Below are 15,775 nucleotides of genomic sequence, written 5' to 3' on the forward strand. Positions count from 1 at the left end.
GAATGATGTTCAGTGTATTTGTAGGGTGTGACTATATATACATAAATTTACAATTAAACATGTCTCTTCAATTGTTCATGTTGGAACAATTTTTTTATTCCTTATTCTCATTTTAGTATTTGTTATCATGTTTCTGCGCTATAAGAAAAAATAGAAAGTTAGACCCACTAGTTATTTAAAGATTATTTAAGTTATTTAAAGATTAAAAATCAAAAATTCAGCTTGGGTATTAGGAAAGTCTTCTTAGAATAGATAAAATTTGATTTAAATAACTGATAGGTAGACTAGAGAAACAAACAGATAAGGCATTTTGTATTATGTCTCTGAATCATGGTAAGGCTGAGGTTTAATGGATAAAAGTGCATCAAAACACAGAAAAAGTAAGACTAGAAGGCCATGTAAGCATAAATGAAAATGTCAGGAATTCATATTTAACTTAATTTATAAATTATCTGTCCACATGATTAAGTTTTTGTTGAAATTCAGTTCTTTATATATAAAGCCTCTTATAAAAAATAGAACAATAAAAACACACCAAAAACTAGAGGAACCACATTATCTTAAAAAGGAACAGAACATTAAGGCAGAGGATTTATCGCTTCTTCTCAGCTTTCTCCTTGGTCTCGCCATCTTTGAACTCTGCTCTTTTCTTTCACCCAAAGAGCTTCTTTTCTTCAGCCACTTTCTCAGCACTATTATTTTTTGCCAGTTCCTGCCTGGTGCAAACCTGGGTCATACTTCCCACATGACAGGCTGTTTACCGTATGCCCTCAGAGTTACCCACATAAACATGCACTCCTGCCTGGGACCTCAATCAGTGTGCTCAGTCAGGGTTACTTGCTACGGCAGCCAAATCAGGCCCGGAGTAAGCAGGAGACCATGAGGGCCTCTCAAAGCCCGTTCAGCTTCTGTAGGGCTCTCGTCAGACACAGTCACTTGACCACCTGCCAAGTGCTGTGAGCCCAGGCCTGGGAGCAGGCATTAGTAGTCTAGATGGCCAGCTCACGTTCTAAAAGAATCCTGTGTCCCCAAACAGCTGCATTATCCTTAACAGGTCAGGGCAGTTATGGCACCCTGGAAAGTTGCTGTGGCAGACAGAAAAAGCACCCATCTGGGACTGCGGGTGGGCACAGAGTGAGTTTGCATTGAAAAAAATGTTATACTGGAAAAGGTTATCATAAAAGGCTTATTATAATTATTTTTCTACTTGGCAATGTAGGAACATTTGATTATTGCTATTATCATTATTATTACTACATTATACATGGCAAGGAAGAAATATTGTTTTTAGGTAGATATAGCACTTAAGTGGCTTATTACATGTCCTTTTTATTTTTCTTCCTCTGAACACATCTCAGGGTCAAAAGTAGACATTATATGTATGTTTTCCCTATGAGAAAATGGTATTTTATGGAGCTATTTGTTTTGTACCTAATTTGTTTATCATGTAACCTTATTATGAGTTTTTCCTTGAGCAGATTCTCTTCAAAGAATATGAAATCTTCAGAGGTTGACAGATGTAACTCTCAATGATGAGAGAAACAAATACAAACAGATTGGCTGGCAATCCAGCAAAGTTAACAAGGAAATCTGGTGAAAGTGGAAATGCAGGTTTATGAAACTGGCAGATTCATTAGCCCTGCTCCTGTTGATTTAAACCATAAAATTAAATAAATTACAATGCAAAACCATTATATAAGCTTCACTTGGTCTAGCAAAAAATGAGGACATTTGGTTAAAGAGCAGATGGTGACACTGTGATTGTGGCAGGACTCTCCATACCTAACTGAAAATGCTTCAGGAGGGAAAAAAGAGGCAGGCATGATATACAGCTACCGAAATTTACATTTCTCCCTAGACAGCAATCATGCACATCTGTTCTTATATATCAAGGAAAAAAGATTATTTCTTTAGCTTTTTTATTAGCAAGCTTATCAAATGCTTTGGATATTGAGGTGGGATATTGTGAGAAATGTGTTTGAGTTTGATGGTCTCTTAATTTATGGTAACTTCAAAAATAAAGCATAATATTAATAAAATTATACTGTTTCTGAAATAGTCTCCACCATCAAAAATTTGAGGGAATATAAAAACATATAAGAACATATCTGAGAGAATATAAGAATATTTGGAGCAATAGTGAAAACATCTATAATTTGCATCATAAATTGCTTATGTGATTCACAAAAAGCTTCTAGGCATACTCATATTTTTAGCAATAAATTTGATCATTATGTTTACAAAAAAATTACATGTTTTTGTATTGAAAGGGGACTGTCAAATAATTTTACAGTTGAATAAACCAAGCCTCAAGTAGCATTGTTTTCAAGGGTCATGTAGCTTATGAGAAAAAAATTGATTACATCAAATATGTCAGTATCAGTTAGCAAGATTTTGCATATTCTCATAATATCTGACTCTGCCTGGCTTAATGAATTGGGACAGTTATTATCCCATATTAAAAAAAAAAAAAACCTTTAAAGAGGGGAGCAGAGAATGCAAAGGTGGTTAATTCAGCAGCTCAACAGCAAAGATCAAGATTCTTTTCATACTTTTGTTATGTCATCTTAAATGGGACAGCTTGTTCCTCAGGATGATTCCCTTCATGGTCACATAATATCTGAGCTGCAGGAAGTCTCTGGGGAAACTGGATGCCTTAGGCCACACAGTGGAGTATAGAAAATCCTCTTTGGCTAGTAGTAAAGCCATGCCTTTTAATCCAGTGTGGCCAACTGAGTCACTGTATCCATCTTTGAAAAAATAAGAGTCAACAAAATGCTAAGTAGGATAATAATAAAAAAGCATTCAATGGGCATATATCATGTGCAAAATTCATATATATATATATATATATATATAATTTTATATGTATTTAACATATAGGAATGCCTGTGTACTCATATGGAATAGAAACTATTTAGACAACAAGGAGCATTAACTATAGTCTCTAAAATCCTAGTATCCTACACCATCTGATGATGGGTTGGTTACTTATAGTCCTAATGGAAAAGATCCATTGGTAATTATTTTGTTATTATTGTGTTTTAATAGAACAAAATATAGAATATTAAGTTTGGTAAAGATCTAAAAGTTAATTTAGTCTAAACAACTATCTTGTTCTTTGTTTACCAATCTATTACCTCATAATTGTCAGAATGGCTGTCATCAATAAATCAACAAACAAGTGTTGATGAGGACATGGATAAGGGGAACTGTCATGCATTCCTGGTGGGAATGCAGATTGGTGCAGACACTGTGGGAAACAGTCTGGAATTACCTAAAAAATAAAAAAATGGAATTTCTGAGAATATTCCAACTTCTGGGAATATGTCCTAAGAAATCCAAAGCACCAATTCAAAAGAATATATGCTATATACACCCCTATATTTATTGTAGCATTAATTACAATAGTCAAGATTTGGAAGCAGCCCATCAGTAGATAAGTGGGTAAAAAAGTAGTGGTGTATTTACACAATGAATGAGATACTACTTGGCTGTAATAAAGAAGGAAATCTTATCTTTTGCAATAGCATGAATGGTCCTAGAGAGTAGTATGCTAATGAAATAAGCCAGGCAGAGAAAGATGAGTACCATATGATTTTATTTATATGTGGGATCTAATGGACAAAATAAACTAATTAGCAAAATAGAAACAGAATCATAGATACAGGGAACAGAATAGCAGCTGTCAGCGGGAAAGGGGGTTGGAGCCCAGGGTGAAAACGATGAAGCAATTTAGCAAACAAACAAAGGAACAAACCAACAAAACAGAGACAGACAACAGTATGGTGATTACCAGAGGAAAGGGGAGTTGACAGGAGGAAAAAGAGGGTAAAGGGGGGATAAATGGTGATGAAAGGAGACTTACTTTGGTGTGGTCAATATATAATACAATATACAGATGATGTACTGTAGAAGTGTGCACCTGAAACCTATATGATTTTATGAACCATTGTCATTCTAATAAATTCAATAATTTTAAAAAATTATCCCATTCTTCAAATGAATGAACATACTTAAAACAGACTCACACACAGAGCAAACTGGTAGTTGCCATAATGGAGGGGTTTTGGGGAGCTGGGTAAGGGAGGTGAAGGGATTAAGTAGTACACATTGGTAGTTGCAAAATAGTCATGGGGATGTAAGTAAAGCATATGAAATATAGTCAATAATATTATGATAACTATGTATGGTGCCAATTTGGTACTGGCGATATTGAGGGGAATACTATATAAAGTATATGATTGCCTAACCACTCAGCTGTACACATGAAACCAACACAAAGTAAAGTTCAAAGAAAAAAATTTAGTGTGGCAAAAACTTGCTATCTGGCAAGCCAGTCTGTGATTTCAATAAAGGCGTATAAAGAAGATACAGATGCAGTTTATATAACCACCAGCAGTAGTGTTTTTTCCCCATTCTGTAGCAATAAAATATTTAAGTGTCCCAATATTATTTTTCCTAATTCCAAAAGGTATGAAAATGTGAAGCTGCAACATATCTTTCATCTTTATAAATCATTTATGCTATTTTTGCTTTAGGTTTAAGACTGATTCCCAAAAACATTTTTTAAAATAATAATTGAAGTATACTCATGAATATTCACAAGTTTAACACAAATTTTAAATACTAGCATCCAGATCAGGAAAGTAAAATAATTACATTGGTTTTGGAATTGGAGGAACTCAAACTCCAAATATATTTTGTTTTGTAGGTATTTTTTTTTCACTGTGTGGTTGCCTCTCACTCACGCCCCCAACCGGGGACCTGACGTGCAACCTAGTTATGTGCCCTGACTGGGAATCGAACCAGCGACACTTGGTTCACAGGCCGACGTTCAATCCACTGAGCCACATCAGCCAGGGTTTTTTGTATTTTAAGTTAAAATTCAGTAAGGAACCTATGAAAAGCATAATGTTGACATCCAAACAAAAACATATTGTATTATGCAATAATAAGCACTTACTTTTATAAATACTCTATTTTTTAATTTTTGATTTACTTATTGATATTTTTATTAAAGTTGTCCCACTTCTTCCCCCATTGCTCCCCCCACACCCAGCCCACCATTTCTCTCACAGTCAGTCCCCATCTCATTGTACATGTCCATGGGTTCCTTTACTAAATCCATCCCCTACTTACCCCTCTTCTCTCCCTCCTCCTCTACCCCTTAGTAACTGTTAGTTTGTTACTTGTTTGCATGACTCTGGCTAAATCTTGCTTGTTTGTTTGTGTTGTTCATTAGTCTCCTGTATTAGGTGATATCATATGGTATTTTCCTTTCATTGCCTGGCGTGTTTTGCTAAGCATAGTCTCCAGAAAGTTAAGAATAGTCGTCGTCGGCAGCTGTCCGTCTCGAGAGACGATGGTGTAGCTTCTTAAGAGTCTATCTGCACCGCCGAGAACGGCTGTGCAGTCCGACTCGGGAGTGACACGGTATCTGTCTCCTCCCGTGTTGAATCGACATCTTGCGATGACGCTGGAGTGTCCTCTCCAGTGAAGCTGAAGCTACAGAGCCTGGGCAGGGTGATATGGAGGGTCTGCTGTTGCCCATGCAGCAGACCCCCCCTCTCTTTGCAGCTGAAGAGTCCAAGGGAAAGACGGAGTCAATACAGCTTGGCTTCAGGTGCGCCGCAGGAGTTGCCGGTATTGACTACAATGTCAAACCGCCTTAGGGACTCCGGCTCCGGATTTTCTGTCGGGGTTTACTCCCTTAGCCTTTCCCCTGAAGAGGTATGCCGCAAGGCAGCGGAGGTTTTTTGGAATCAGAGTTTTCCTTATCTGATGTGCCCTGACTAGAAGATCGAATCAGCGACACTTAGCTCGCAGGCCGACGCTCAATCCACTGAGCCAAACCAGCCAGGGAATAAGAATAGTGATGAACAATATATCCACTATCCACCATAAAAATTTCACTCTTTATGTCAAAATATTTAACATTTAGAGATTAGATGTATACTCTCATATCACACTGAGTCTTATATTAGCATGACTACTGTAAAAATGATACTATAAAACATTAATGTTTTTCCTGAGGCTGTCTCAGAAAATGGAGTGAGCCATTAATTCAATTGACAATGGATAGTTAATTTATTCTAAGTATTAAATAATTTTTATTATTTATTTTATGACTATTGTTCTTCTGCAACTGGAACTACCAATAAAGTAAAAAAAAAAAGTAGATCTATTATATTTATTTTCAAAGTTTGAGTATTCAGGAATTATATTCTAAGACCTCTGGTCTAGTTCATGTTTTTTATCTTTTCACATGACAGATTCTCCATAGAAAAATACCAAGAATTACATTTTGTTTCCAAATAACAATGTAAAGGGATCAAATAATCAGACACTGGTTTAGAACAGTAAACAAAACAAAGCAAAGTTTTGACTACTTTTTTTTACTAAACTTAGCAATAACTCAATTAAGAGGTAATTTTATTGTATGTAGACATAAAATATAAATTTTCTAATTGAAGTTGTTACTCTTAACCCTGTTGAGATGTGTTTAAGGTAAACATTGTTGGTAATCCTTAGTCTGTGTAAACACAGTGCTTTGAAATAATCATAATGTTCAGGAATCCCTACAAATTATAGCAATAATTGTCACAAACTAAATTAAAATGCTAATTTTAACAGCATTATTGAAAGATAAAATGTTAAATTATCTTTTTTAGTGATCTTTTTAGGTGTGTTTACTTAAAATTTCTTAGCAATGAACTGTTATGTGATTGAATGTTTCAATGTTAATGTGAATGTTGTACTGCAAGTTTATAAGTATTAATTATGCAATTCTTATGTTCTGACTTTGTTCTAAGAGCTTGGCATTTTTTATCTATTTTCATCTGTAAATAGATGGAGTTATTGCTACTATTGGAAACAAAATATGAAGGAATGGATGTACTTGTAAGTGTACTCTCTATATACATATATATGCTATTTATATATAATGCGTGCAAATATATATATGTGTGTGTATATATATACGCACATGCACACACACACACACATATAGTCTTCACAAAATAATTGGGCTATATTTGTTTAATGTGATTGATACATTTCAGGAAAAATACATTTACTTAAGTATGTTTGATTCTATGCAACTAAATAGTACATTTTAGAGAAAATACATTTACATAGGGTATATTCTGTTGTGTGCAATTATAATCTTATTGTATAATAGGAATCACAAATGCAAGTGAATTATTAGTAGTTAAAATGTAAATAAAGCCAAGACAGCTATTTGAGACATGAGAAAATAAAAAGGAAGGTAAAACTATAACCTACATTAGCATGGTAGGTGTGACTTAAGAGAACTTATAAAAGTTTATATTCAAATAACATATTTAACCTAAAGAATATTTAAAAAATCTGCAATAGGTACAAGGTTTTCTTTGTGGTAGAAATTTTTATTAAACTTATTGGGGTGGCATTGGATAATAGGACCATATAGATTTTAAGTACATTATTATAAATTCATAATTTGTATATTGCATTGTGTGTCTGCCATCCAAAGTCAAATCATCTTCCATCACCACATATCTTTCCCCTTTGACCCTCTACCACCCCATAACCCCTTTCCTTCTGCTAACCACCATACTATTGCCTTGCCTGTCTGTGTCTCTGAGTTTCTGTTTTATATCCCACATATGAATGAAATCATATGGTTCTTAGCTTTTTCTGACATGTATTTCACTTACCATAATTTTCTCAAGTTCCAGTCATGTTGTTGTATATGGCAGTATTTCATCTTTTCTTATGGCTGAGTAGTATTCCATTGTACATATGCAACCTAGCTTCTTTAAAAAGTTTCCATGTTTAAATTAAAATACAAATGAAAAATGACTTTATTGTGTTTTACAGTTCCCTTAAACAGAGGACTGCATCACTTTTGGTCAAAGTAAGCAGGGAAATCTATAAACTAAGATCATCAATAAAAAAATAAATCATTTCCAGTTCTCTGGAAGGTGTCTGGTAATTGTCAGCAAGATTACTACAAATAGCTCTGGGAGGAGATGGTGGAGGAGTGATGGGAGGTTGCAATTGCTTGCTCCTGAGACCTGTCTGTAGTTTAGGCTAATTGCAGACAGAACATCTCAGTTAACATCTGGATACTGGCAAGAGTTGAGCCTTGATGCTGCTGGATCACAGAAGAGTGTCTGGGAGTGACCTGTCTGGTGTGGAAAGTGGAGGAGAAAGAGATGCAATGGGATTTCTGGCTGGCTTGGTTCCCCAAGCTGTGGCTGGAAGTGAGCAAAGATTTTTTAGTGACCGTAGGTATCCCCAGAGGGGAGTCAGGAGGAGAGCGAGGCTCGGCCCAATGGCAGATCCAGGAGTGGGCTGGGTGGCATCTGACCCTGAGAGGCAAGAAACAGTGTACTGTTGTATGTGTATGAATGTGTATTTCCTTTTGTTTTTTGCAGAGAGGGGAGGAGAGGCTAGGGGTGGGACAATATTCTTGAGGAACGCAGGCATGCACCCACTCCCAACCCTCCCATTGGGTTGCACTAGCACACATACAGAAATTCCCCAGTCCGCCCACCCAGGCGTGCAACCAACTCGCCAGCTGCCATGCCTAGGTGCCCATGGCCCATCCCACCAGGCACACAACAAACCTGCTTACTGGTGCTCTGAGGCCTCCTCCTCTGCTGGAACAGGCAAGCAACCAGTCTGCCTTGGACCCAACCACCCCAGTGCATAATGGATTAACCCACTGCTGGCTTGTGCAAGGGAGTGCACTTGCCCCTGGCTGAGGCCAAAGGATGGTGAAGTGACCTAGAGGCACTTTGTAATAAGTTTTGGACACTGGCTCTCAAGAAAGAGCTGGGAGAGCAGAGGACTAGGTCCCAGTACAGACTCATCCCCAGTGCTATGGGAGAAATCACTTAAGCAAATTGCTCCCCTTCAAGTGGTGTCAAGTCGAAGCAGCAGCTCAACAACTGTATACAAGAAGGTCACACCATCAAGGCAGAAAATAAAAGGTCAATCTAAGAAGCAGAAACAAGACCAGTACCCAAAATGGGGAGGCAGAATAACACCCCACCAAACAGAAACAACACCCCACCAAAAGGAAAGGAGGAATTCCTAGAAGGAGGGATAGATGAAATAAAAGCAAGCAAACTATCAGATGTAAAATTCAAAACAATAGTAATGAGGAAACTCAATGAACTCGACAAACTCAAAGAAAATTACAACAACTCTAGGGGAACTACAAAGAACTCCAGGGAAACTACAAAGAACTCCAGGGAAGCTACAAGGAACTTACTGAGAACTATACCAGCATAAAAAGGGACATAGAAACTACCAAAAAGAACCAAAAAGAAATGGAGAATACAGTTCCTGAACTAAAGAACACAGTAGAATCAATCAAAAGCAGACTAAACTAAGCAGAGGATATGATCAGTAAGTTAAAGGCAATGTAGAAAAAAATTCCCAAAAAGTGCAACAAAATGAAAAAAACTGTAAGAGAATGAAGAGGGTTTAAGAGAACTGCAGGGCAACATGAAACAAAACAATATCCACATCATAGGGACAAAAGAAGGAGAAGAAGAGGAGCATGGGATAGAAAACCTGATTGAAAAATTAATGACAGAAAATTTTCCTAATTTGTTGGAGAAAAAAGCCATGCAAGTCCAGGAAGCACAAAGGCTCCCAATGAAGATGAACCCAAAAGGCCCACTCCAAGGCACATTATCATTAAAATGCCAACATTCAAAGACAAAGAAAGAGTCCTAAAGGCAGCAAGAGAAAAACAGCAAATAATATACAAGGGAGTTCCAATAAGGCTATCAACTGATTTCTCAACAGAAACATTACAAGCCAGAATGGAATGGCAAAAAAATATTTCAAACAATGAAAAACAAAGGCCTACAACCAAGACTACTCTACCTAGCAAGGCCCTCTTTCAAAATGGAAGGTAAAATAAGGAGTTTCCAAGACAAAGGAAGACTGAAAGAACACATCCCACCAAATCAGCATTGCAAGAGATGCTAAAGGGAATGCTTTAAGAAAAAGAAGAAAATGAGAGAGGGAGAGGAACACAGGTATAAAAGGAAATGAATGAATACCTGTCAATAATAACCTTAAATGTAAATGGATTAAATGCTCCAATCAAAGGACATAGGGTAGCAAAATGGATATGAAAACATGACCCACATATATGCTTTCTACAAGAGACACACCTCAAAACAAAAGATTTACATAGCCTGAGAGTGAAGGGATGGAAAAAAGTATTCCACGGAAATAGACATGAAAAAAAAAGCTAGGGTGGCAATACTTATATCAGACAAAACAGATTTCAAAGCAAAGGCCATAAAAAGAGACAAAGAAGAACATTTTATAGTTCTTAAGGGAACAGTCCATCAAGAAGATATAACACTGGTAAACATATAAGCACCCAACATAGGTGCACCCAAATAAATAAAACCTTGGGAGACTACAAGAAGGATATCAACAAAAACACACTCCTAGTAGGGGACTTTAATATCCCCCCATCAACAATGGACAGATCTTCAAAACAAAGAAATATCAAGGATATGGAGGCATTGAACAATACTCTAGATCAAATGGACTTAATTGATATATAAATAGAATTTTTCACCCCAAAGAAGCAAAATATGCATTCTTTTCAAAAGCACATGAAACATTTTCAAAGATAGACCACATGATAGGACACAAAACAAGCCTCAACAAATTCAAGAAAATTGAAATAATATCAAGCATCTTCTCAGATCACAATGCCTTGAAACTAGATATAACCTCAAAGAAAAAAACTCAAAAACATTCAAACTCATAAAGAATGAATAACATGCTATTAAATAATGAATGGGTTAGCAAAGACATTAAGGAAAAATCAAAAGTTTCTGGAAACAAATGATAATGAGCACCCAACAGCCCCAAACCTATGGGATACAGCAAAAGCAGTTCTGAGAGGAAAGTTCATAGCAATACAGGCCTACCTGAAATGGATAGAAGAATCTCAAATAAAAAATCTAATCCTACAGCTACAAGAACTAGAGGAACAAAAACAAACAAAGCCCAGAACGAGTAAAAGGAAGGAAATAATCAAGATTACAGCAGAATTCTATGACATAGAGACTAAAGAAACAATTCAAAGGATCAACAGAAGTAGGAGGTGGTTCTTTGAAAAGGTAAACAAAATCAACAAGTCTTTAGCAAGGCTATCGATAAAAAAAGATAGAGGACCCAAATAAACAAAATCAGAGATGAAGGAGGAGAAATCACAACCAATATCACAGAAATACAGAGAATTGTAAGAAATTACTACAAACAACTATATGGCAAGAAACTTGACAACCTAGATGAAATGGACAAATTTGTAGAAACATATAATCTTCCAAAACTGAATCAAGAAGAAACAGAAAGCCTGAACTGATTGATAACAATGAGTGAAATTGAAAGAGTAATCAAATACTCCTGGCACACAAAAGCACTGGACAGGATGGCTTCACAGGCGAATTTTACAAAACATTTAGGGAAGAACTAACACCTACCCTCCTCAAACTATTCCAAAAAGTGGAAGAAGAAGGAAGACTCCCAAACTGTTTCTATGAAGCCAGTATTACCCTAATTCCAAAACCAAGTCAAGACAAAACAAAGAAAAAAAACTACAGGCCAATATCACTGATGAACATAGATGCTTAAATCCTCCCCAAAATATTGGCAAACCAGATGCAGCAACACATTAAAAAGATCAGACACCATGACCAAGTGGGATTCATCCCAGGGATGCAAGGATGGTTTAATATTTGCAAATCAATTAGTGTAATGCACCACATAAACAAAATGAAAGACAAAAATCACATTATCATATCAATAGATGCAGAAAAAGCATTTAATAAAATACAACACCCATTCATGATGAAAACACAGCAAAGTGGGAATAGAGGAAGCATACCGCAACACAATAAAGGCCATATATGAGAAACCCAAAGCCAACATCATACTCAGTGAACAAAAACTGAAAGCATTCCCCCTGAGATCAGGAACAAAACAAGGATGTTCACTCCCTCCACTCCTATTCAACATAGTATAGGAAGTCCTAACCAAAGCAATCAGACAAGAAAAAGAAATAAAAGACATCCAAATTGGAAAATAAGAAATAAAACTGTCACTATTTACAGATAACATGATAGTCTACATAGAAAACTCTATAGACTCCATGAAAAAACTACTTGACCTAATGAGTGAATTTGGCAAAATAGCAGGGTAAAAAGTCAATATTCAGAAATCAAAGGCATTTCTGTACACCAGCAATAAAATATCAGAAATAGAGACTAGAGAAAAATTCTATGTAGTATAGCAACAAAAAAAATAGAGTACCTAGGAATAAATTTAACCAGAGACATAAAAGACCTGTCCTCAGAAAACTACATAATGCTGAAGAAAGAAATTAAGAAAGATACAAATAAATGGAAGCATATACCATGTTCATGGATGTGAAAAATCAACACATTTAAAATGTCTATGCTACCAAAGCAATTTATAGATTCAATGCAATCCCTATTAAAATACCAGGAACTTATTTCGCAGACCTAGAAAAAATACTTCAAAAATTTATATGGAACCAAAAATGAACCCCAAATAGTCACAGCAATCTTGATATAGAAGAACACAATAGGAGGAATCACAATACCTGATATCAATCTATACTACAAAGACAATGTAATCGAAACAGCCTGGTACTGGCACAAGAACAGACATACAGACCAATGAAACAGAATAGAGAGCCCAGAAATAAACCCAGGTCTCTATGGTCAACTAAAATTCAACAAGGGGAAGGAACATAAAATGGAATGAGAAGCACCTGTTCAATAAATGGTGCTGGGAGAAATGGACAGAGACATGCAAAAAATTAAACTAGACCACCAACTTACACCACACACCAGAATAAACTCAAGATAGACCAAAGACTTAAATGTAAGATGTGACACCATAAAAACCCTAGAGGAAAACTTAGGCAGGAAAATTTCAGATATCCCACGTAATGATATCTTCACTGATACATCTCCTAAGGCAAGGAAAATAAAGGAAAAAATATACTAATGGGACTACATCAAACTAAAGAGTTTCTGCTCAACAAAAGAAAACATCAGCAAGATGAAAAGGGAACCAACCATTTGGGAAAACCTATTTGTCAATGATACCTTAGAGAAGGGATTGATCTCCAAATATATAAAAAAAATTACAAGTCTCAACACCAAGAAGACAGATAGCCCAATAAAAAAATGGGCAAAGGACCTGAAGAAATACTTCTCCAAGGAGGATATACAGAGGGTCCATAGGTATATGTAAGAATGCTCAACATCACCAACCATCAGAGTTGCAAAAAAAACCACAATGAGATACCACTTTACACCAGTCAGAATGGCCATCATCAACAAATCAACAAACAACAAGTGCTGGCAAGGATGTGGAGAAACGGGAACCCTGCTGCACTGTTGGTGGGAATGCAGACTGGTGCAGCTGCTATAGAAAACAGTATGAAATTTCCTCAAAAACTAAAAATGGAACTGTCTTTTGAACCAGTGATTCCACTGTTAAGGTTATACCTGAAGAGTCTTGATACACCAATTCAAAAGAACCTTGCACCACTATGTTCATAGCAACACTATTTGCAATAACCAAGTGCTGGAAACAGCCTACTTGCGCATCTGTGGATGAGTGGGTTAAAAAACTGTGGTATATTTACACAATGGAATACTATTCAGCAGAAAGAAAGAAGGAACTCCTGCAATTTGTGACAACATGGATGGAACTAGAGAGAATTATGCTTAGCGAAATAAGCCAGTAACAAAGAAAAATACCATATGATATCACCTGATACAGGAGACTAATGAACAACACAAAGAAATGAACAAAATTGAACAAGAAACAGATTAACACTTATCGGGGGAAGGGGAGAGTGAGAGAAAGGAGAAAGTAGGGAAAGGTTTTATTAAAAGAACTAATATAGATAACCCTTGGACATGGAAAATGGGGTGGGTATTGACTGTGGGAGAAGGGGTGGGCTGGGTGGGGGGTAGCAATGAGGGAAAAAGTGGGACAGTTGTAATAAAAAAACAATAAAAATAAAATAAAAATAAAAGCTTACTCTTTCTCTCTCTCTCTCTCTCTCTCTCTCTCTCTCTCTCTCTCTCTCTCTATATATATATATATATATATATATATATATAACACTGGTAAGATCTCTTAATACAAGTTCTGTCCTCCAGCAAATTTCTAAGTGCACAATGCAGTGTTGGGAACTATAGGGACAAAGATGACAACAGATGTCTGTGTCATCATAGGGCCCAGAATATTATACAATTTCAGTTGAAAGATCAAGCCAAAGAGAATAAGATCTACCTTTTAGATCACACACAAACACTCAGGTCAACACTATATACATTTCCATTTTAAATATATTTATCTTTTAACAGAAAAATCCATACAAATTTTCATTTTGAATTTATTTATCTTTCACTTTTGACAATTATAAAGTGGTTAAAACCACTTTCAAACATTGGGCTTATAGAACAGTTTACATTTTTACTTAATTTGTATTTTTCTTGTCCTCAGCAATTGAGTGACATGTTCAAGGTGATAAGCAAAGTATCTCTTAAGGTTTTAGACAATATTTTCAGATTTTATGGAATGTTTTGCATATTGAAGAAGGTTTTTAAACTGATTACAATGTTTCATATCGAAATTTACCTTCATTGTAATGGTGAAGTTTGACAATAAATTATGAGAAAATCTCTTCAAAATAGTCTGCCATTAGTTAATCAGAAATCCTTTCTAAATTGAACTTTTGTATTTTTTTAAATGTCTCCATTATAGAGTGAACATCCATAAGGATAAAAACCGGAGCATTACTAGATAGCTGGATTCCTAATAACTGCCACAATACCTTATACAGAATAAACTAAACTCTTGTTAAGCATTTTTAACTAAGTAAAAGGGGAAAGTGCTTTTTGTTCTATGTGTTTTTAGTCATAAAAACACTGTGCCGAATAATTCTAGATAATTTCTATGATACTCCTCCACTTCCTTCAAAATGTTAGAAATACAATTATTTATTTATTTATTGTCTAGCTGCTGTTATAAACAATTGACAATACTGTTTGAGAATATGTTTCCAATCTATTCCATGTAAATTATATGTGTAGTTTCAATCTCAAATGTTACGATCAATATGTATAATGCTATACTTGCACATAAGAGGATCAAAAAATAGTTTGGATGTATCTAGCATGGCTTTCTAGATAATACTGGGTCATGAAAATATTAAATATATATTTTAAATGCTAAAAACAATAGCAGCAACATCAAGATAAATGATTAATGAGCAGATAGGGCTTATTCTTTTCCAGGAAACATATGAAATGAGTTTTAATATATTATTTTATTTAAAGTTCATGATAAGCATATAAATTAAGTAATATTTCTAAATAAAATGCATACTAATTACAAGATAAAATTTTTTCTTTTTCAAATGATTTCTCAGAAAACTTAAGAAATCACCATATATTCACTTTTATCGTCTTATGTTAAAGAGTCCTTAATCAATTTATTTTATTCTCAGCAAGAATTTGTATGTGAATTGGGAAAGGAAAAGCATATTTGTTGGATCCTTTGTTTTTCTATGTGTTTAACTAAGAAATTTAACAAAAAAAAAGTATTTCTAGGGAATTACAAATTTTAAATTACATTTTTTCAATTTATAGAAATTCCTACCTGCAATAGAAGAGGCAGTTGTACTATGGAATATAAT

At 35.4% G+C, this 15,775-nt stretch overlaps 1 non-coding gene across 1 annotated transcript; it reads right to left on the bottom strand.

The window, feature by feature from the left end:
* Positions 1-1,018: 1,018 nt before the first annotated feature.
* On the bottom strand, positions 1,019-1,144 carry LOC150001983 (small nucleolar RNA SNORA77). The gene has a single exon (XR_016513231.1). It is a non-coding gene; the product is annotated as a small nucleolar RNA SNORA77 (small nucleolar RNA).
* Positions 1,145-15,775: the final 14,631 nt, after the last annotated feature.

Source organism: Furipterus horrens, unplaced genomic scaffold, assembly GCF_987537825.1.
Source record: "Furipterus horrens unplaced genomic scaffold, mFurHor1.1.pri manual_scaffold_9, whole genome shotgun sequence".
Classification (NCBI taxonomy): domain Eukaryota; kingdom Metazoa; phylum Chordata; class Mammalia; order Chiroptera; family Furipteridae; genus Furipterus; species Furipterus horrens.